Source organism: Ictidomys tridecemlineatus, chromosome 5 (genome assembly GCF_052094955.1).
Source record: "Ictidomys tridecemlineatus isolate mIctTri1 chromosome 5, mIctTri1.hap1, whole genome shotgun sequence".
Classification (NCBI taxonomy): Eukaryota; Metazoa; Chordata; class Mammalia; order Rodentia; family Sciuridae; genus Ictidomys; species Ictidomys tridecemlineatus.
In genome coordinates this window covers 50,256,282-50,279,822 of record NC_135481.1, presented here as the reverse complement: position 1 = coordinate 50,279,822, position 23,541 = coordinate 50,256,282, and positions in this window count along the sequence as shown.

The following is a 23,541-nucleotide window of genomic DNA, read 5'->3' as shown; positions in this document are numbered from 1 at the left end:
TCATGTATCAAGTTTTAAATGTTTGTTTGGTTTCTAATTCCATTTTCCCCCCAGAACAACAGAATCAAACTAAGACTATTTTTTTTTTCTTATCACTAGGAGAAAACTCATCTTCCTAATGTTGCCAAGCAGTTGAAAAGGGCTATTGTTTATACAGAAGATGCTCAAATTGGAGGAAGATACAGAGGTGCATACATGAGCTCTGCTAGAGGGTATTTTTGAGAACATTGTTAGTGAGTTTGTTGTATAAATAAGTAAGTCATTGAAATGGATCTAAGTTAAGTTTAGTTTCTTTGGGACCATATTAAAAAGCATCATTGTTTAGCAAGAGGAAAGAAGAGTTGATAGAGAGAAGCTTATCTTTTATAGAGTATAAACTATTACAAAGACTAAAAAGGAATTGACACTATCAGGTTAGAATACCCTAAATGCCAAAGTTGTGACATTCTGACTATTTAAAAGAGCACTGAATAGACATCAGTGTACAAATATGAATACCTTTTATTTTCCTCTAGGGCTCCTGCAGTGTATTCTGGGAAGTGACGTTTTCTCAAACCGTTTTTATTTAGGAAATTTGGAAAAGCCTATTTTGCCCCCCACCAGAAATATCATTTATTTCCATGCCTGTAAACAACAATAAAGTTAATATGTATATGATACATTTTATTCAAGGATGTAGAAGCTTTAAAAACAGTAAAATTCCAACTTGCTGAAGAAAGAGACTCAAACATGATAAGTTATAGTGATTCTTAAGTAGACTGCATTGCCTGTATTAAATCCAAGGCAGTTTCTCCACTGCCAAAGTGAGTTTCTAGACCACAGATTACTGATTATGTCCATAGGGTTCCATTTGATTTGGTTAATGTAAACATTCAATTATTTTTATAATTTGGTAATAAAAATTTCAAAGATGATCCATCATCTTTATTTAAAAATACCTCAATATGATGTTCTGTTAGTTGAGTGGAAAGCAGGAATCATAATACACAAATGAGAAGAGGCTTCTTTTCCTCTGAAGGTCAGTTAGCCACACTATATCCAACAGAGTAGAGCCAGATGACAAGAGCATCGGTCCTGTGAGGAGGTTACTCCTACTTTAAATCAGAGCATGGCAGAACTAATTTCTACTGTCTAAGGATTTGTACTTCAGAAAATAAGATGAATATTTAAAGGTATATATAATTAACTGAATCATTAAAATGAATGATCATAAAAAAGAAAAAAAATGGAAAACAAGACAAGGAGAAGTACATTAGTTGAGGAATGAGTAGAGTTACTTACTATTATAAATTTTACTTCCTGAGAAGAGTCAAATAACACTCCTTTCTTTGATGCAGGAGGTGACCATAGTTGGAGAGAGATTTGGGAACTTAGCATAAGAATTAGGGAAGAGTAGATGGTGGCTCCTTTGGGATTCATTGCTGTTAAATGCTTTGTAGCTCTAACTTTCTAAAGCATACATGAGAGGCCATGTTTTGCTTGACTCTCTCTATATATACTTAAAATGGATTTTATATTAGTGTAAAAGTGTGCTAATGAGAAACTTTGTCTTGGTGTTTGTAAGAATAATTTAAATGATTGTTTTGTTGTGTGTGCAATAACTTTTTCTTGTACAAAATAAATGACAAATACATTCTAGGCATGCTGGCTAGACTAACCAGTTGGCTCTCACCATCGGGGCTTCTCTGGGACGCTGAAGAGGCTACAATGTTGTCACACCAAGGCACAGTGACTGGGTAGGTGACAAAATTCAGAACTGGGCCTGGGTGTGACCTGGACTGGGGCAGCTTAAACAAGGGAAGGACAAGAGTTTCCATTGCCCTACCCAAGGAACTCAGGTCGGACCTGAAACTTCTGACACTGATCTACATACCAAGATCTCTGTTAACATCAACATACTTGTTGACAGCTTTTAGTGCTTATTCTTGGCCAGGTGTTACTAATTGAGACCTGAATACTTTTGAGGAAGTCAGTGAGTTTCCTGAAATTATAAGCAAAATTTGTTGTGTAGATGAGCACGTGTTACAATCTCAAAATTAAAGTGAGAATGACTTTTCTAGAGGGGAAAAATTCTCTAGGATTTTCCCAAAGAGCAATATTCTATAATTTCCAGCCTCTTCTTCAGGAGAATTAAGTTAAACAATTGAAAACTTCACTGCATTTTTCTTTTTGCACAATTTTTGTTGCTTAAAAATATAGAAAGTATTTTAGTTCACCCAGATTTAATCTTCCATGTTAAAAAAAAACAAAACACAAACAGGTGTATGAGTTGGCTTATTCATTACAAATGAAATGCTTATTTAAAAGGAAATGCCACTTCATACTTCAACATTCAATTTGAATTCTAGTTATTTTAACCAAAATATTTCAAAGTCCTTCTTAGAAGGAAACAAAACCACAGGTCTCTCCCTGTGTATCCTGAAATATAATAGATGAAACTTTTTCTCACTTAAAAGTACATAAGAATTCTAGTTAACCAATTAAAAAAATTAAAGTAGGGTAAATAGTCAATGAAAAAGATAAAAGGAAACAATATAAACAACGAATTCAACCCAGTGAAGACAGAAAAAGAGGAAAATGAAAACCAAGAACAAGTACAATAAATAGAAAATAGCAAAAAGGTAGAATTAATCCTGTGATACCAATAATCTAAGTGCGAATGATTTAAACACACCAGTTAAAAGAGATTGCTAGACTGGATAAACTAGCAAGACCCAATTACATGCTGTCTAAAACAAACTCACTTGAAATACAAAGACTTCGATTAAAAATAAAAGGCTAGAGAAAGATATAACATGAAACACTTAAGTGAAAACTGGAGTAACTATGCTAATTTTAGAAGAAGCAGACCTCAGAATAACAAGTCTGTCAGGGATAAAGAGAGCATTTACACAGTGATTAAAGAGTCTATTTTCCAAGGACACATAACAATCCTAAATGTGTATGCACCTAACAATAGAGCTTCAAAACAAGTGAGGCAAAAAACTGACAGAAGCAAATAAAGACAGACAAATACACAATTATAATGGAAAATTTCAACACCTCTTCCTCGGTGATTGGTAAAACAAGTAGGCACAAAATAAATAAGAGTATTGATCACCTAAACAGCATTATTCAGCAACTTGACTAATCGACATTCATAAACCACCCCACCTAGCGGCAGCAGGTTACATATTCTTCTCAAGCACACATGGAACATTCACTAACTTAAACCATATTCAGAGCTATAAAGCAAATCTTACCAAAATTAAAAAAGAAATCACATAAAATATGTTCCCAGACCATAATGGAATTAAAGGCAAATATACAACAGAAATACATCTGGAAAATCCCCCAAATGTTTGGGAATTAAACAACACACTCCTACATAACCCATAGGTCAAAGAGGAAGTCCCAAGAGAAATTAAAGCTAAGACAGTGTGTGGTACAAGGGAAGCTGGCATGGCCTACCTGTGAAATGGAAACAGGAGCCAGGCCCTCAGGCCCCTTAGGGAAGTACAAACACATGAGATGTGGGATGAGGTTAAGCAAGGTTGGAGTTGTGGGTGTGGGTTGGAGCACTAGGGTGGGGAAACAGTGCATGGAGGACATTCAGGGCCACTGGATATGTTCCCAGTACAGCTGACCAGGCTTTCTTCTTCTAAATGTTCTGCCTTAATGAACACAGCAAATCACATTTCTTTGAGCCAGATGGGGAAACGGAGTCAAAAGATACAGTCCTGGTTTTCAGTAGAGTACTCAATTTTCAGCTCTTTGCTTTTGATCGCTTCCTTCCCACCCTTAACATATTCCATACTAAGCTTTTCCCATTATAATCAAATTGTAAAAATCAAAACTATGACTTGCTTACTATGAGGCAGACACTATGCTAAGCATTTTGTAAATGTCATTTTGTTCAGTCCTCATAAAAAAAAAACACCTGTCAGGGAGATATTCTTATCTCCATTTCACTGGGGTATAAACTGAGTTACAAAAAGATTAAACATGGATAAAACTGGTAAGAAACAAAGTCTGGATTTGACTCCGATTTTGCCTGATTTTAAGACTGTCAGTACCCATGATGCAATGCTCCCCACTGAGAGTGCTCCAGTGGTTTTTAACTTTGCACTCCTTAGTGTCTAAAAGCACAAAAGACTGAAAGGATCTAAGGGAGAAGCTTTTGTTTTCCTTGGGCAGAAGTCTAGATGGTTAAGAGTGCCCACAGAGGAACTTAGCAGGATTTGGTGTTGCGATTATATTAAAGCAGGACCACTGAAACACATCTCCACGAGGGTAGGTCTAGGTTGAACAATCCATATACTGTCAGCAGCCCTTCCTGTTGGCCTCTTGCTCAGTGGACCACTGGACCAAAGCAAGCAGCATGGGGAGGAAACTTACTTCAGGCATGCAATCTTCAAGTGGGGTCTTTTGTGATTACCAGAAGATACTGAGATTAAAAGCAAAATGAAAAAAAAATTAAAAATATGTATTCTTTTCATCACACAGTGGAAATATTGAAGGAAAATCACAGGATGCTAGACTGCAGAAAAATGTTTATGTAGGCAGAGGTAAAATATAAGGCAGGTGGTTGATGGTATGTAATATAAAATTTTGACCTTCTCAAGATGGTGAATTAGAGGCATCCAGCACTTGCGTATGTCTCAAGAAGGTAGAATTAAAATAATTGGAATGTAGCTGATCATTGAGCTCATTCCAGCATGCAAAGCAGCTGAGAGATATTCCAACTGACTCCAGTTGCGAATCACTCCTACTAGTCATATGATGAATACCACAAAGGAAAGAAAAGAGGGGTGAATAACCCCCAACCTTGAACATATACTGTTATCTACACTAAAACTTCTTGAACTACCAGAGGGACCCTGCTCTTGCAAGACCTACAGAGAAAGCAAGTCTGCCAGCTTCCAGCACCATATGCATTGGGTCAAAACCCACTAAATAAAACTGAAGAAGATATGGGGGAACTGTGCTATGACTTTCAATTGGAATTAAACTTAACAGTATACCACAAACCAGCATCTCAGGGCTCATCATGAAGAGAAAGCCATGTATTAAGATCCTCACATAAAAGTGAAAGAGATATCTGTTCCAATAGTTTCATAAATCTCCATATATAAACAAGAAATATGAAAAACAAGACAATATGACATTTCCCAAAGTTCATAGCTCTCTAAATGACTTATTCTAAAGATATCAAAGTGAATGGAATGCTAAACAAAGAATTCAAAATAATTACTTTTAAAAATTCAATGGTTTCCAAGAGGATACGAATGAACAGCTGAAAGAATGAAGGAAGGCAATGTAGAGTGTGAATGAACAATTAATAAAGAGACAGAGATTTTTCAAAACAAACAAACAAATCTTGAAAATGAAAAGTTCAGTGAATCAGATTAAAAACTCAATTTGAAATCTAACTGATAGATCAAGTAGAAAAAAATAATATCAGGGCTTAAAGACAAGTTTGAGGAATTACCACCGATAGGAATAAAGAGAGAAAAAAAAGAATGAATAAATAGAACATACAAAAAAGAATAAACATGTGTAAGAGGACTAGACAGGGAATAAGAGCCCCCCAAAAAGCTGCTCAGAAAAAGCCTAAGGCCCAAAAAAAAAGCTACTCAGAAAAATAACAGCAGAAAGTTTCTTAAATCATGGAAAAGACTTGAACATGCACTTACAGAACACATTTAGAATCCAAAATAGTTGCAATAGAAAAGAACTTCTCTACAACATATCAAACTGCTAAAATTATTGAACAAATACTAAATGCTGCAAGAGGGAAGTCACATTTAATAGCAAACCCATCAGAATAACAACAGATTTCTCAAGAGAAACTCTAAAGGTCAGAAGACATGGAATGATGTATTTCAAGTCCTGTAAGAAAATAATTCCTGACCTAGATTATGATATCCAGTAAAGTTATACTTCAGAATTGAAGGAGAAATGAAGACCTTTCATAATAAGCATTAGGCAAGGGAATCCATCACTACTGAAAAAGCATTACAGAAGACACTTAAGGGAATACACTCCAGAAGAGGAAGAAATATAAACATAATTATGAGACTAATTATGAAACAATAAAGAAGAGTAGAAGAGAACACTAGAAGAGTACATAAGCAATTAGGAACAAGAAAGTGATTAAAATTAGACAAGAATCAAATATTATTAATACTGAAAAGCATCACACCTCTAAAATGAATAAGAGAGGAAGAAACAAGCATGAAATACTCAAAAACAACAAGAACAGCTACAAGACGACAAGAATAAGTACACAGTTTCCTATAACAACCCAAAATGTAAATGGTCTTAATTCTCCACATAAAAGCTAGATTAAAAAATAAGACCCCCCACAATATGCTGCCTGAAAGAAGTTCACCTCACCAGCAAAGGCATATATTTGTTGAAAGTGAAAGGATGAAATTGATACTCCAAGCAAACAGAAGCCAAAAGCCAGCAGGAGTAGTTATGCTCATATCCAACAAAACAGACTTTAAGCCAAAATCAGTTTAAAAAGACAGAAGGTCACTACACATGAATAAAGGAAATATTTCATCAAGAATATATAACAGAGTGGGATGCGTGTCTGCAATCAGCAGTTTGGGAGGCCGAGGCAGGAGGCTCGCCACGTTCAAGACCAGTCTCAGTAATTTAGGCCCGACAACTTAGTGAAACCCTATCTGTCCCGAAATAAAAAATAAAAAGTACTAGGGATCTATCTTGGTAATAAAACACCTCTGGGTTCAATCCCAAGTACCTAATAAAAATAATAATAACAACGGCAACAACAATTATAAATATATATGCACCTAACATCAAAGCACCCAAATTTATAAAATAAGCACTAGAGGCATAAAGGGAGAGAGAGGCCCCAATACAATAATAGTGTGTGACTTCAATACCCCACTCTCACCAATAGATAGATCATCCAGACAAAAATTGAATTACACTATAGACCAAATGGATTTAACAGATATCTACAGGATATTCCATCTAATAGCTTCAGAATACACATTCTTTTCATCAGCACATGGAACATTTCCCAAAATAGATCTCATATTATTAAATCTCATAGTTCAAAAGCAAGTCTTAACACATTCAAAAATTAAAATAATTTCTTGCATCCTAATAAATCACAATGGACTAAAACAAGAAATCAGCAACAGGCAAAACTATAGAAATTATATAGACTCATGGAGATTGAACTTTTGAATGAATAAAGAGTCTTGTCATTGAGGATTCTAAAAACCAAATATTTGTATTCTTGATGGCTGTCATTCTAACTAGAATGAGATGAAATCTCTGTGTAATTTTGATTTGCATTATCCTAATTGCTAAAGATGTTGAACATTTTTTCATATATTTGTTGGTCATTTGTACATCTTCTCTGGGGTAGTGTCTGTTTATTTATTAATTCAGTTGTTTGTTTTTTGGGTGTTAAGTTTTTTTTAGTTCTTTTTATATTCTGGGTATTAATCCTCTCTCAGGAGAGTAGTTAATAAAGATTTTCTCCCACTCTCTTGGCTCACTTTTCACATTCTTAATTGTTTCCTTTGCTATGCAGAAGTTTTTCATTTGATGCCATCCCACTTATTAACTCTTGGCATTGTTTCCTGAACTTTAGTGGTCTTATTGCTTGTGCCTACATGTTGGAGTGTTGACCCTACATTTTCCTGGAGTTGCATAGATTTGGGTCTAATTTATACATAGACAATGGAGTACTAGTCAGCCATAAAGAAGAATGAAACCATGTCATATGCAGGAAAATGGATGGAACTGGAGGTCATCATGTTAAGTGAAATAAGCCAGACACAAAAAGGCAAATATCAATGGCAAATTCCTCTCATATATGGAATCTTCAAATAGAGAAATAAAAGAAACAATGACCTCACCTAGAAGTAGAAAGGGGACCAATAAAGAAGAAGATGGAGCCTGGGTGTTAGGAGATAAAACAGGTGGCAAGAGATGGTAGAAGGGAGGGTGGACATGATCAAAGCAAGATACACACACACACACACACACACCCATATATGCATATATACACATATGTACATATATAAAAATGTCCAGTGAAATGCATTGATTTGTATAATAAATATGCATTAATAATTGTAACAACAATTTTAAATTGAGATTTATGTTTATGAATTCAAAGATTCAAAATTTTTAAAATGTCAATTACCACAGAAGTTATCATTAGAACAAATATAAATACTAACAAAAATTTTATGTACATTTCAGAATGAGCTTGGGTATGTTACTTCAATTGCTCTGTGCCTCTGTTTCCTCATCTGAGAAATATGGGTAACAGCTGTGTTTATTACTAGGCAAGATTATTATGGGGATTATACATACATAATAAGTGTAATAAGTATTCAAAACATTTTTAGTTATTATAATGCATGTCCAATACCATGATAGAATTAAAAACATGTATGAAATATTTATCCTTTTTTAAGACCCTGATCAAGAGTACTTTCCAAAACTTCTGAAAGAATAATCCTTCCTTCTTCCTAAACTTTGGGTAAATTCCTATTTTAGCCTTTATTATATTGTTATCTAGAGTGTCTTGGAAACTCTTTGGAGGGCAGAAATAGGATCTTATTCGTCTTTCTTTCTTGACCCTCCTCCCTTCACCCTGGCCTGCAAATACAAATGCGTGGCCCTTGGGCTAGAGCTTGGAGCTTAGAGAGTGTAGAATAAATGTTTGTTAAATGGAACTGAACTGAATTGACATGCAAAGTCTGGGCCCAACCCAGGAGAAAAGAGAATGGGAGAGCAAGAGGAAAACCCAGAGCTGGCATTTGTCATTCAGAAACAGCGTTATCTCACTTACATGCATTTGAATGAAAGGCTCTTGACACTGTGGAGTTTGTGGTTGAAAGACAACAAAAGCTTATTGAGGCTACTGAGGTGCAGATAATCCTTTATGAAATATGTACTGGCCAGCCTTCTGACTTGTAGGAATCTTGGCCCCCAATTTCAGTCCATGCCAAACTGAGATCTCAGAGAAATTTTTGATAAAGCTGTAGCTTGTGCAGCTTTACTTCTGCAAATTAGTGTGAACTAAAGGTAACTTTTCAAGTGATTCTACTGTGATTCCCCAGTGCATAAAATTCATAGGGGTTAAATTCAGTAAGGACATGTGGAGCTTTGGTCTCTGGAAGCTTGACCAAAGTCATGGAAATCAAATGCAATCAGTGGTGCTGGCATAAATCCCAAGGGTCAGTTAGGAGAGTCCTGTTTGTCCTGCAGTATAAACACACACGTACACACATGCACACACACATACTCTCAAACACACACAAGTCATTAACACATACACATTCTCAAACACACTCTCAGATTTATCATCTCAAAAATTGATACACAGGTACTCACAACCCACATACACACACACACTTTTCTAGTAATCACTTCAGAAATTGCACGAACAGATCTTTTGAGCAGTAATCATGAATATCTAGAAACTGGCTTCTGTTCTGCATATAATTGTACCAGTACTCAGGGCTTTGTGTTTGGCCTCTAGACTTGTTCTCATCTTCATATTAGTCTGTCAGAATCTCCTGCAAAATGAAAATTCCTAGCCTTGCACCTTCTGAGGGTTTGGCTCAGCAGGTCTGCATTTGTCAGCCAGATCAATAATAGCCGATCTAAAACTCTTTGGATCTAATAATGACTTACGGCTCTGTTTTGAGGCCTACTATATCCACCTACGTTTTATCACTGTACTAATAAAACCTCAAACATCAAACTTTGAAGTCTAACTGCAGCCTGGCCATCTTCACCTGGAAGGCCCTAGTGTGCTTCCCACATTGGCATCATAAGAAGGGCCTTGTTTAAGAATGGGTCATAGCTGGGTGTCATGGCACACATGCCCTTAATCCTATCCACTATGGAAGTTGAGGCAGTAGGATCGCAAGTTCGAGATCAGCCTCAGCAATTTAGGAAAACAAACAAACAAACAAAAAACAAAACAGGATCATCCTACACATTTGTGTGTGAAATGAGAGCAGACAGCTCATTCCCTTGTTGTAGCTGTTCATGAATATATATAGCACAGACTGCGCACCCCGCCTCTGAAATGCTTGGAACAAGTTCTGGATTTTGGAGCCTATATGGATTTTGGAGTTTGAGTTGAGAGATGCTCAACCTGTGTCTCATTTTATCTCCGCAGAGTGGGCACTCAAACCCAATGCAACCTTCTTTCTATTTATTTTTTATTGTTTTGTATTAGAGATTGAAATCAGGGGTGCTCTACCACTGAGCTACATCCTCAGTGCTTTTGACTTTTTATTTTGAGACAGGGTCTTACTAAGTTGCTGAGGCTGGGATTATAGGCTGTGAGCACCACGGCTCCTGGCAAACCCAATTTTCGTGATGATGCCACACCTAACATGTGTCTGGCTGGACCTCAGTTGTCTTCACTGGCTGACCCGGAGTCTCATCAAATGAAATCTTCATAGCAGGTGATATTAAAGTACTTAGCAACCAGTAGAGCAGGTACAGGCCCTTTCAGGACTGATGCAGATATGTGGGCCCTGAGGTTGTTGCCTGAGTGCAGAAGGAGAGTGTCCTGCTCACTCCCTGCCCCACCCGCTGAAAATGGCATAGTGTCCTTCAAGATATTATCATAGGGGACTCAAGCCCCTAATTAGGGCTGAGAAAAAGAAGCAGGAAATCACCTGCTTCCACCCAACTTCCAGAGCAAATGAGAGCAAACAGAAAATGATGACCAAACAATGCAAGTTCACTCTTTCCTTGAGACAGGGTAGAGGGCTGAATTAAAAAAATAGAAATTGTGACAACCCCCGCCCCCCAAACAATATCTCAAACTCATACTCTGACAAGTATTCTACATTTATGAAGATGAGGAATCTAAGTGTTTTAAATTGTGACCCTCCTACAAATCAGTGACAAATGATTACCAAATGTCAACATTATTTGGTGGTCATTACCATGCTCTTTAATTTCCTTGGTATAAAGAATGTGTCTCCTTCTAGGGCTCAGGTGCAAACACCTGAGATGAGAATGCTGGGAATGTCTGAAAGGGTGACTCATTAAGCCCCTCAGAGTTTTGCCTGGATCCAGCCCAGGTCAGCTGTCTGTGACCCTGTCAGGGCCTGCATGATGCCCTGCAGGAGCAGGGGTTGACTTTGCAGATTTCAGATTAGAAAAAGCTCTGATCAACCACAGGTTCCCTTCTTTCTCCCTACCTCCTCCCATCTTTCTTCATCTTTTCCAGCTGTTTTAAATTTAGTTTTCAGACTTAATATTTAATCCATATAAGTCTTACAACTCATGATTTAGTATTTTTTAAATATATTTTTAGTTATAGATGGACAGAATTACCTTTATTTATAGAATTTTTATTTACTTATTTATTTATATGCGATTCTGAGGATCGAACCCAGTGCCTTACATGGGCTAGGCAAGCGCTCTACCACTGAGCCACAACTTCAGCCCTTAGCATTTTCATACTAAGGTGAACTTTCATTTTTTTTTAAGAAAGAGAGAGAGAGACAGAGAGAGAGAGAGAGAGAGAATTTTTTAATATTTATTTTTTAGTTTTCAGCGGACACAACATCTTTATTTTATTTTTATGTGGTGCTGAGGATCGAACCCAGAGCCCCGGCGCATGCCAGGCGAGCACGCTACCGCTTGAGCCACGTCCCTAGCCCCGAACTTTCATTTTTGATAGCAGTTTCTAACTCTCCTGTTTTTCTCTTTTGGACTCTTGTCATAAGTACTCCACTTATGACTTTAAATGACTTCTGATTTAAAATCATGCCATTCTGATGTAAAAATCCCATACTTAATACAGCCATGCCTAATAACCATGCCCACAAGGTATTTAAGGTAATTGGAAATTATTTTATTATGGCTTCACTTCCCTAAAAGCATTCCAACATCACTCATTGAAGTAGCTAAAATAGAAGCTTGATCTTGGAATTAATTAGGGATTAACACGGAATCTTAATTTTAAATGTATCAAAGGAAAGAAAACAATTTAGACCCCAGTATACATCAAAGGATAATTCTATCTGGCAAGGCACAATGACTTTGCAGCCGCCTAATCTCTCACCACACCCTAATGCTTCCATGGCAACCGCACCACAGAAGCCCCAACAACATATCTAGAGCAGCTCCTTCAGGAAAGGAGCTCTCCCAAAGCAGTGTCTGGTACTTATTCAATTATGGCTATTTACAAACCCACCAAAGCTGTTGTACCCCAACAGATAATTTCCACCTGCTCAGGTTGAGGTCTCTTTGGAATGATAACCGGTGATAACTGTTGCTGAACCCTGCTTTAACATTGCGGGCATAGCCTCTGCCCTGCTTTCAGCCTCTGCAGAACAAGAATCTGGAAAGGCACAGGGCACTTGGCCAGAGGGATAAGTGAGAGGCCACAAGGAACAAGGTGAGAGAGAATTCAGAGGCCCATGACCAGCTGCATTCAGGGTTCAAAACGGTGTCAAATGTCAGCACTTCACAGTGAGATTCATATGCACATACCCTCTTCTTGTAGGCAAAAATCTCACGTGCATTTTCCTCTTTTTCACTTATTCGAAAACCTTCATAGCTGAGGAAGGGATTATGTACTAGGAGTGTTTCATTTTCAAATGTTTTTGCAGAGGCCCTGTGCCTCCCACCAACATGTCAATCACATATAGTGAGCTTCACTAGAAAAAAAAAAAAAAAAAAAGGTTTTCATTTAAAATTTGAGTAAGCATCATAAAATCTAGAAGGATTCAGCATAACTAATTCTGAAAGAGAGAATTCTAAGTAAAAGAACTGTCTTTAATTTAGAAATCAACCTGTACCAAAACATCATCATCCCCAATCTTGAGTCAACCTACTTATAATTTGAGACTTTGGTATAGGGAGTAGAATTTAGGGCTTTAAGAGCTAAACTCTTTATTTTATCAGAATGCAACTCATTTAAGTGTATCTTTCTTTCTGACCATATTGACTAAAAAGGGTATTTTTCTTTTACTTCTTCTCCTTTATTCTTTTTCTTTTTCTAATAAGTGTAACTGATACAAAATTTTAAAGTTGTCGCTTTTACAATTCAATTGAATTGCCTTATCTCCAGTGCTAGTTACACCTAGTTTCCAAATACTAAGCTTTCATTCAGGTACAGAACTGAGTTCTTCTTGGCAACAGAACAGGTACTGTAGAGAGTCTTTCCTTTTATTTAAAAATACCTTTTGGGGGAAACTTTCCCCTTGCTGTAGACTAAAACAATTACCGAGGCTGTAAACAAAGCCAAAATCACCAAACTCTTAACAGCCAGTTCCAATGGGATGGTCCTAATGATGAAATTTCTTTTCTTCTTCTTCTTTTTTTTTAATCTCTTAAGAAGGGTTTTTAGATTAAACTGAAAAACACAAATATGTTGTTAGTGAGTGTTTTCCTGGATATAATGTATCCCTCAAAGCATTTTTCCTAAGAGGGAAATGTTGAACTCTTGATAAATGAAAAATAAACTCTTGTTTTCAAAGATAAATTATTACAATGAAAACTTTCTCTACCTTAAAAATCTAATACTAATCTTTGGCTTGGCATGGTAGAGTTTCCCTAAATTGTTGGATGCATTCCATGTTCCTCAGACTTTGTTTTGGTAAAGGACAAGGGGAGCATCTCCAGTGGGTGATTTGCCTTATTGTCCTTACACCACATCCTCAGAGATCTTTAACTCTTTAAGCAGTGGCATTTAAGTCTTAAGAACACCCAGAAGTATGCCCCAGGCTTTAGCATTCTTGGTTTAAAAAAAAAAAAAAAAGGCCAGCTTGGGTATCAGCAAAGCAGAAAATGAATAAGGCAGGTAGCTCAATTCTGATAAGATTAGAGATCTTCTGCAAATCAGGTAAGCTGACCTGCAAACAAGTGCCCCTACTTGGGCAGAGGTGGCCTCTCCTCTTTCTTGTGTCTGAGTCTACTAAATGACAAGAAAAGTTATAGATATGCTCTTTCTCAGCAGCGAGGTTATTCTTTCACTTTTATAAACATTTCTTAATCACATCTTCTTACCTTTGTGCATCAAAAAGAGGTTATCTAAACCCGAATGTAACTGTCTCTAGGCTATGCTGAGAAAACTGGTACAATCATCAATTTTAAGGGGGCTTTCTCATGATTATTACATCATGACATAAGGAATGCTTGACCTTTGAAATGACACCTCAGGCCTTCCCTAAGGAAAGCCTTTACTTTAAAAAGAAGAAGAAAAAAAAAAGAAAAAAAGAATAAAGAAAATAAAAATGATTGTAGGAACATGCTTTTAAGTCCTAAAAGTCAGAATGCAATTATTCCTTTATTAAAAACTTTGCAAATTGGTTTTATTTAAAACTCTTTAATTATAAAACCAATACTTCATATTTCAGTATGACATAAAAACCCTTAAGCTATACTGGTAAATAGAAAGGGTAATAACAAAAAATTTTGTTCGACTTGTTTTGTAATAACAAAAAAGTTTGTTTTGCATTTTGCTTGAAGTGCTGCCCTCAAGCAAAAAAGCAAACAAGCAAACAAAAGTGTACCAGTATACCTATACCGTGTTTTAACTTTAACAGTTAATGATATTTTGTTTTCAAATCAAAGTTGTATCCTATATCATTTATAAAAAGAATTTTAAAGAAAAGCTTAGAGAAAACCGTATTCCCAAAGTTAAGCAGTCTTTGACTTTAAGTGGTACAATCATAGTTGATTTTTTTCCTTTACTTTTTTAATTTCTCAGTTCTCCTATTTCTTATAATAAAATATTTCTCTTAAAATGTCATGCAATTTTGTGTAAATTATAAGATGATACGGGTCATACTTACCTCATTGTGGGATGTTTTAAACACCAGCTTTGGAACTCCTTCTCTTCACCACTTCTCTGCTTATCTCTGGGTTGAATTTCTCCTTACATTGGTTTTTTCCTCCTCTCACGCCCCTCCCTCGGTGTTCTTTCTCCTTCCTCAGTCAGGATCACCTGCCCTAGAGCTAAGTGCCTGGGGTAACCCTGACAAAGAGATGAAAAAGAAAAAGAAGACAGTGTGCTACACAGGGGAAGCTTCTGAGATAAGAGGCCACAGGAAGTCAGGCCTGAAGCCTCATTTTACAGACAAGGGAAGGAAAGTGAGAGGGTGACTTGTTCAAGGTCATACCACCAACTTGCAACAAAGTGGGATTAGAACCCAGGACCTGTACTTACAAAATGAACCTGTGATGGAGCCAAGAGTCTGAGTACTGACCATCAGATGTGTTTAAGACACAAGGCAGACATTTCATGCCTGAAGCTGGCTGGCAGCCCAACACCCTCCCCCTCTGTCTTTTTTTCTTCTCCCTGCCTTAGATATAGAGCTATGAGCATTGAGAAATGCTCCCCTCTTGTAAGAAGCACAAGGTGCTAAAGCAATGAAACCAGGGACTGCAACTCCAGTATCCAGAGCAGTAGGGCACCCAGGAGCAGTGGCCACCACATCTCAAGGGGGCCACCGTCTCAGCCAGTTGTTGCCATCTATGAATTCTAGACAGTACTGCCAGATCTTCTTATAAATCTTTTTTTTTTTTTTTTTTTTTTTTTTTTTTAGAGAGAGAGAGAGAGGGAGAGAGAGGAGAGAGAGAGAGAATTTCAATATTTATTTTTCAGTTTTTGGCGGACACAACATCTTTGTTTGTATGTGGTACTGAGGATCGAACCCGGGCCACATGCATGCCAGGCGAGCTCGCTACCGCTTGAGCCACATCCCCAGCCCCCAGATCTTCTGATTTGACAAGAGAAGTGAGGAATTAAGATTTTTGTGTGAACCTTGCTAATTTAAATATAGTGAGGTCAAATCACTTTGAAAAGCACATTTCAAGCTACAGAAATTACTCCAGCTGGGAGCCAGAAAAGTTTCAAGCATTAATAAAAATTATGAAAATTGGGGCAGAGTTGCCTCAAAATCTTAGAATATACATGTTCTTGGAGCCTTGGTGAAAAAGGGAAAGGCAGCAGCTATCTCAAGTGCTGATGGGTAGTCTCAGAGTCTAGTAGTATTAATACATAGGCTGGGCACATGGATATAGTGGGGCACTAGGCACGGGGCAACTGCTCTTCCTGTGCTTTTCATATGACATCTGGCTTTCTGAGGCTTTTTTTTTTTTTTTAACATAGAAACAAGATTATCACGGTTGCATCACTGGCTTACAACCAACACACAGACCCTGGTAGAAAGCTGTGGCAGTGGATTGGGATCTACTTGTTGTAACTTGTATGTAACACATATGGTTTCCTAAAACATGTGAGCCTGAGCCTGTACCACGGTGACCATGGAAGGACATCCTTCTTGCCATGTCCGAGAAACTGCTTATATATGCCACCTTCCACCTCTAACTCTCATTTAGGAAAAAAAAAAAAAAAGAAAAGAAAATCCTTTCCTCACCACAGTACCTATTCATTTGATATAATTGAAATTTGACAGAACAAAGATTGAAAGCATTTTCTTTTCCATTCAACTCATAAGGGAGAGCACTCCTGCTGGGCATGGTGGTGCACCCAGCAGAGGCTGAGGCAGGAGGATTGCAAGGTCAAAGCCAGCCTCAGCATAAGGGAGGCACTGAGCAACTCAGTGAGACCCTGTCTCTAAATAAAATACAAAATAGGGCTGGGGATGTGGCTCAGTGACTGAGTGCCCCTGAGTTCAATCACTGGGACCAAAAGAGAAAGAGGAAGGGGGAGAGATGGGGGGCGGGGGGAGAGAGAGAGAAAGAGAGAGAGAGAGAGAGAGAGAGAGAGAGAGAGAGAGAGAGAGAGAGAGAGAGAGAGAGAAAGTGAGCACTCCTTTTGAAATGAGGACAATGAAATTTCACCTTGGCAACCTAACCGAAAAATTGTAGGTATAATGCTTCTACATGTTTCTATTTTCTCCAATGAGTGTTTATTGTTCTTATAATCTGGAAGGGAAAATGTTAAGAAAAAAAAATCTAGAAGGCAAATCAAACTATGTGTCTGTCTGAACAATAGACACAAAGTCTATTGAAGAGTCAGTCAGATCAGCCACCAGGTAGTTTCAGAAGGCACCAAAGAAGTGGAAAGAACTTCAGCTACAGAGTCAGCCAACCCCAGTTTAGCCTCAGCTTGCCTCCTCACCCTGAACCTTTGGGCACTCATTCTTTTCTTCTGTTAAATGGGGATGGCGACGCCTGCGTCATGGCTACTATACAGGTTAGTGATAAGCAATGTGCACATGGTAGGTTCTAGATCAATGGTCCTAGTGTCTGTGGTGATTTTGTTTACTACACCACCCACGAGTGGATTGAGAGAACTGTGGGAAACCCTGGTGAACATTCAGACTCATGTGCATCCATGAGAACAAACCCTCTTGAGGTCCACAGACAGCTGAGGAGGTGTCTTGGTTTCCCCTGCTGATGCAGCTCAGGACAGCACCGTAGAATCATGTTATTGTTTGGGACCTGAACAAATTCCATGAGAAAGTTTTGAGGTTATTTTTTTTTTCTTATTTTGAGTATTATACTAGTTTAGAAAGAAACAGTGATTGAATTTTCAGAGTTGTTTATAACTATTTTTGTTTTTGCTTCTACATCTTCAAATTTTAAAAATCATACATTCTTTCTCCCCAGGGCTCTTTAGCACAAGAACAACCTTGTAGAACAAACTTGGATCTTGTGCTAAAGATTATGACACTTTTACTAATACTTTGCGCACAGTAAATATTCAAGACATACTTTTTGTATCTGATTAAATACTCCATTGCCTCAATAATGGCCATGGTGTAATAAAATCTGATGGAAAAGGGCAAAACATATTACATTGAATGAAGCTACCTGACCCTCTAGAATTAAAGGAAATGCCAGTACCTTCAGGATCGATTCCATAAATCAAACATTTTTCCCAGATTAATAGTAGTTTTTTTATTATTTTCATTTTGCAGCATTTGAATTTACAATTTACTATGCCAGCCTAATTTAAGAAACTCTATTTGGGATAACTGGATATTTATGTTCTGATCATCTTCCAGGGCTGTCCACTACCACTGATCACACTGAGCTCCATCTTGTTGCTCCCAGGTGGACTTCCTACACACACACTACTGCTCTTTCTAAAATGCCCATCTAATCCAGCTTGTGACCCTACTGGATAACAAGAACTAACACTTACTGAGCATTTACTATGCTTGGCACTGTGTTAAGCATTCATTATCCCATTTAATCCTCGTAAAAGTCCCACGGAATTATTCCCATTTAACAGAGAAGCAAAGGAGGCTCAGAGAGGTTAAGAAAATTGTGCAAGTAAATTGCAGATTACATTTTGGGCTTCATTCATCCACTTAATTACACATACTCCTCCCCCACCACTGCTGCAGCAGCCCAATGGCAGGATGTACTAGGTGTGGTGACACCTCGGTCACACACTGTCTATTCTGTCGGGAATGCTTTTGCCTACTTAGTATTCAGACAGGTCCTCTCCATTGTGAAGGCATCCCAGACATCCCTCCAATTTTCTGCTTATCCCAACATTTCCGCCACACAACTGTGGCATGTCTTGCTTTGCCATTGTTAGTTTATCTGTTTTTCTCTATTATCAAATGCCATGAGCCCTGGAACTTAGCATATTGTATTTGTGTTCACTTACACAATGCCTGGTTACCAGTAGACAACTCAATGAATGTTTACAAATGGATGAAGTGTGAGATCCTCAAGGGTCTCACTGATCTTTATATCCCCTAAACCAAGGTGCAGCACCAGGAGGTCTCCCTGAAGGGACCCACCCAATGTAGACAGTTTCTGGCAGTCACTGGCCTGAGGAACCCACTATTTCCCACCCCTTCTGCATGCCTTTCATTCTCTTTCCTGACTTTGAGCCACATAGGCCTTAGCTTAGAGTCATTTCTCATTCATCCTGCTTCTTGACCTGCCACATTTAAACAATTTGCAAGACTGGTTAGTTCTTCCTGTGAAATGCCTTCACCTGTCTCCCTCCCTTCATTGCTTATTACTATCCTCCTACTAAGGGTGGTGGGAAAGGAAAAATTTTAAGTAGGAAATGGGAAAGAATGAGGGGAAGAAATTATAGTCTGGTTGCAAAGGATGCTTAAGGAACTGATTTGTAGAACAAAATATCATCTTAGTTAGACTTACAAATTAGTAACAGGACCAAGTTTTATAAGTACACTTTACCTAAATGTAGAAATGATCAATTGCATCTATCTGATGATACAGATATACCTGCTAGTGATGGAGATTGTAATAGGAGGCACTACTTTGTACAGCAACCATTAGAACTCCTTCTTACTCAGTTTCTTTGATTCCAAGCACTTTCTCTTTTGTTGTCAAATAATTTCTCCTACAACACAGTTTCAGTATTCTTACTGTTCACAAACCTTCTCTGGTTTCCCATTGCCCAGTAAATAACAAGTGGTTTTTGCTTTTGTTTAATGTGCTGGGATAAAATCTAGGACCTCTTGCAGCTGAGCAGATGCTCTACCACCTGGCTACACTTCACCTCTGCCTACTACATAAGGAACGGTCATTCCACATGTGGACTCTATGGCCCTTCACAATATAGATCCCCCTCTTTTATTTATTTATTTATTTTTGGCCTTATATTCCTTGAGTCATTATTGCCCCTTCTATTAATTCCTTTGGAATTAATAGAACATCCAGTGTACTCTGGTTTAAACAAACAGAGAGCTATTTTTCTCACTAAATAAGAAATTAAGAGGTCTACCACCCAAGGGCTGGTAAGGTGCCTGATGATGGCCCAAGCTCCTGTCTCTCTATGGTTTTCTTCTGCTTATCACCCCATGACCTCAAGATATCCCTCCAGGAATCTCACCCACCATTCCCAAGAGGAGATAGGAGAGACTGTGAAGGGCAAAAGTTGAAGGAAAGTGCCTACTAATTGAGCCTGTCCTGTTTTTACGGGGTAAGGGAAACACTCTCCCCGAATCCTAACCCAGCAATCTTCTGCTTATGACTCAATGACCAGAAGGTGTCACATTATGGAAGATGACCAGGGAAGGTGAAGTCATGGATGGAAGTGGCCCAGCCATCCGTAGCACTTGTCACACTCCCTGCTCTAACAGGTAGCTCCCTGTCCTTCCTTTCCATCTGCTTTCATATCATTTCCTCCACCTCCGTGATCTCTGTCTTACCCTATCTCTTATTAAAGTCCTTTCATTATTTACAGAACTGATAAAATACCACATCCTCCAAGAAGCCTCCCTTGTCTCCTTCTAAGCGTCTTCTGACAAAATGTCTCCTTCTGAGATCAACCACTGTTTGTATTTCTGCTATACATAGAACTCCTCACACTGCACTATAGTTAATTATGTGTGTTTTGTCTCCTTGTCTGTATTTTGTGGTCCTAGGGGACAGGGAGTATGTCCCATTCATCTTTGTATTTCCAAGACAATCATCACAGAGTAGGTATTCAATAAGCTTTGGATGAATGTGTGCATATTCTGCAATATTCCATTTCGAACAGAAAAGTCTGCAATACCCACACATTGTGTTGTCCATAATAGCCCTTCTGATCCAAGTTAAAGGAGAACATCTGCAGTCCTCTGTGAATATTGGCTGCTGTCTTCTGTCCTCAGCCAAGGCAGGGACATCTGTGGTGGCAACGTGACTATCTACCAATGCTTTCTATGTCCCTCTGCCCAAATGTGCAGCTGTTTCCTGGGTGGGAAAATAAGAGAACAGTAAAAATCAGACAAAATAACAGAAATTTCAGCAAGAGACTTTTAAGGGTATTAGATTTAAGTAAAGAACCTCAAAACCGAGTTACAACATAAGCAATAATATTAATGCCAATTAATGGCATTTATCAAGCCCCTTATGCCATACACTGTACTTTATATGCATCATGCCATCAGCTCCTCATAAGAATATAATGTACTCATTGATTAGATAAGTAAACCACGGCTCAGAAAGGTTGAACAATTTGTGCAAGGTTCCATAGCTTCTAAGTGGCAAAAACTGGGCAGACTCTCACTTCTTAGCACAAGTGTGTAAGGGAAGGGGTGTTAGCTCTCTTACAGATGAGGAACCTGCAACCCAGAGAATTGAAGTGATTTTCTCCAAGCAGAGGAGTGCAACCATCAAGAGAATGGGCTATGGTATTGGATTGTTTGGGTTTGAATCCTGGGATACCACTTATCTATGTGTTGGTGCAAACTGTTTCATTTCTGTGTGTCAGTATCCTAATCTGAAAAATGAGGTTCTTTCGAAACAATAGGAATAAAATGCATTTAAAGAGACTAGCATCGGGTCCAAAATGCATTTAGGATTGATCGGACCGGATTGCCACTGTGTGTATGGCAGGGCATAACACAGCATACCCAGTGCGCTGAACAGAGCAGAATTAGGTATTCAGATGATCTTAGCTCCTTCTGGAGAAAAGAAACAAATACTGCTTTCGGACTCCCAGTGGCAGGAGTTTACCAGGTTTACCAGCCCCACCCATCAGAGTCATGCCTATGGAGACAATGGCTCTATCAGCAATTCTTCCCTCTGCCAGCTTTACTTGATCCAGAGAGTTAGCAGGCTTGTGTCTTTGAAATTGTTTTAGAAAGGGATCTTTACCTAGATTATGCTGAGCTCTGTGGGGTGATCTATGATGGTGTAATTTCATTTTGTCTAAGCCACATTTCCTGCTGTGGTATCCAGTCTCTTCAAAGGTTCCCTGATGAACCATGCCTGTTGGTATGCACACAACTTTGTGAAGACCTCTATTATATTGAATCTAGAGTCTTTGTCCTCTCTGTAGAGTATGGTATAAGGGATTTTTTGTGACTTCTGGCGAGAGGCTAAAAGTAGAGTAGCCTCTGCCTTATGCACTTGGAAAGCTCTCTCAAGGGGATGTTACATATTATATTAAAAGTTCAAATACCATAAGACCCGTGGATGTCTGAGGCCCCAGCTATCTCCAACTGCATGTGCAGGATATCCCAAGTAAGAAATGCCCAACTGAGCCCAGTCAATCTACAGAGCAATAAGAGATATAATAATTGTTATTTTAAGCCTATTTGAGATTATTTATTTTGAAGTACTGGACAATTGAGCACTCTTGATTCTCTGGAGTTTTGGGTGCAGTTATAATACATTCAAACCCAAACTGTAGATAAGGATTGTAAACTGTTTCTTTTATTTTTTTCTTTTTGTTTTTGTTTGTTTGTTTATTTGTTTGTTTTGATGGTACTTGGGATTGAGCCTAAGAGAGCTCCACTGAGCTTCACCCCTGACACATTTTATTTTTTATTTTGAGAAAAGGTCTTGCTAAATGGCTGAGGCTGGCTTTGAACTTAAAATCCTCCTACCTCAATCTTTTGAGTTACTGGGATTACAGGTGTGCAACACTGTGCCTGACTTTTTCAGTTTTTATTAAATAAGATTTTATTCTGAAAATACAAGTCAGAATCCGTGGAAGTCCATATGCAAAGCTTTTATTAAATATTAGGCAGAGAACTACTACACCAGCTATCACACTACGTGTTTGTCTATTTGATTGTCACCTGTCTTCCCTTTTTGAATGCAAATTCACAGGTGGTAATGATTTTGCCTGTTTCATTCTTCTCCTTGTCCTCACTGCCTAGAACAATGCTGGGCTTATAGTGGGTCTGCAGTAAATATGTATTGACTAAGGAGAAAGAAGATAAATGTAATATAAGTAAAATCAATGTATAGTCCAACATTAATGTAATAAGTATATCCAGTCCATTGAAAACCTGTCACATTGACTTCCTAAATAAAATTTGACATAAAATTGTTTGTGATATGGTAAGTCAAAACAAAAATAAAAACAAAACAAACAAAAAAATACACCGTGGCTAAAAAAATCACTTGTAAATCAGCAAGTGATGCATAATTTCATTAAGAATTTCCAAGGGTTTTTCTGCAAAGCATGAGGCCCAAAGTATTTTTTTTTTCAAACTATAGACAATAGTTATCTCTGGGTAAAGATTCACAAGAGATTTTTTTTTCTTAGTGCCTTTAACATATTTTCTAATTTTTTATTTTAATTTTATTTTAATTAGTTATACATGACAATAGAATGCATTTATGCACTTTCCTATATCATATATAGATGGGATATAATTTCTTATTTCTCTGAGTGTACATGTTGTAGAATTACATTGGTCATGCAGTCACATATATACATAAAGTAATAATGTCTGTTTCCTTTACTATCCTTCCTATCCCCACATCTCCTCCCCTGCCCTCCCTTCATTTCCCTCTACCTAATCTAAGGTAATGCTATTCTTCTCTAGTGCTTCCTGCCTTATTGTGAATTAACATACATATATTAGAGAAAACATTATGCCTTTGGTTTGTTGGGCCTGGCTTATTTCACTTAGCATGATATTCTCCAACTCCATCCATTTAACTGGCAAATGTCATATTTTCACTCTTCTTTAAAGCTGAATAATAGTCCACTGAATATATACACCACATTTTCTTTATCCATTCCTCTATTGAAGGACACCTAGGTTGGTTCCATAGTTTAGCTATTGTGAATTGAGCTGCTATAAACATTGACTGCATTATGCTATAAACATT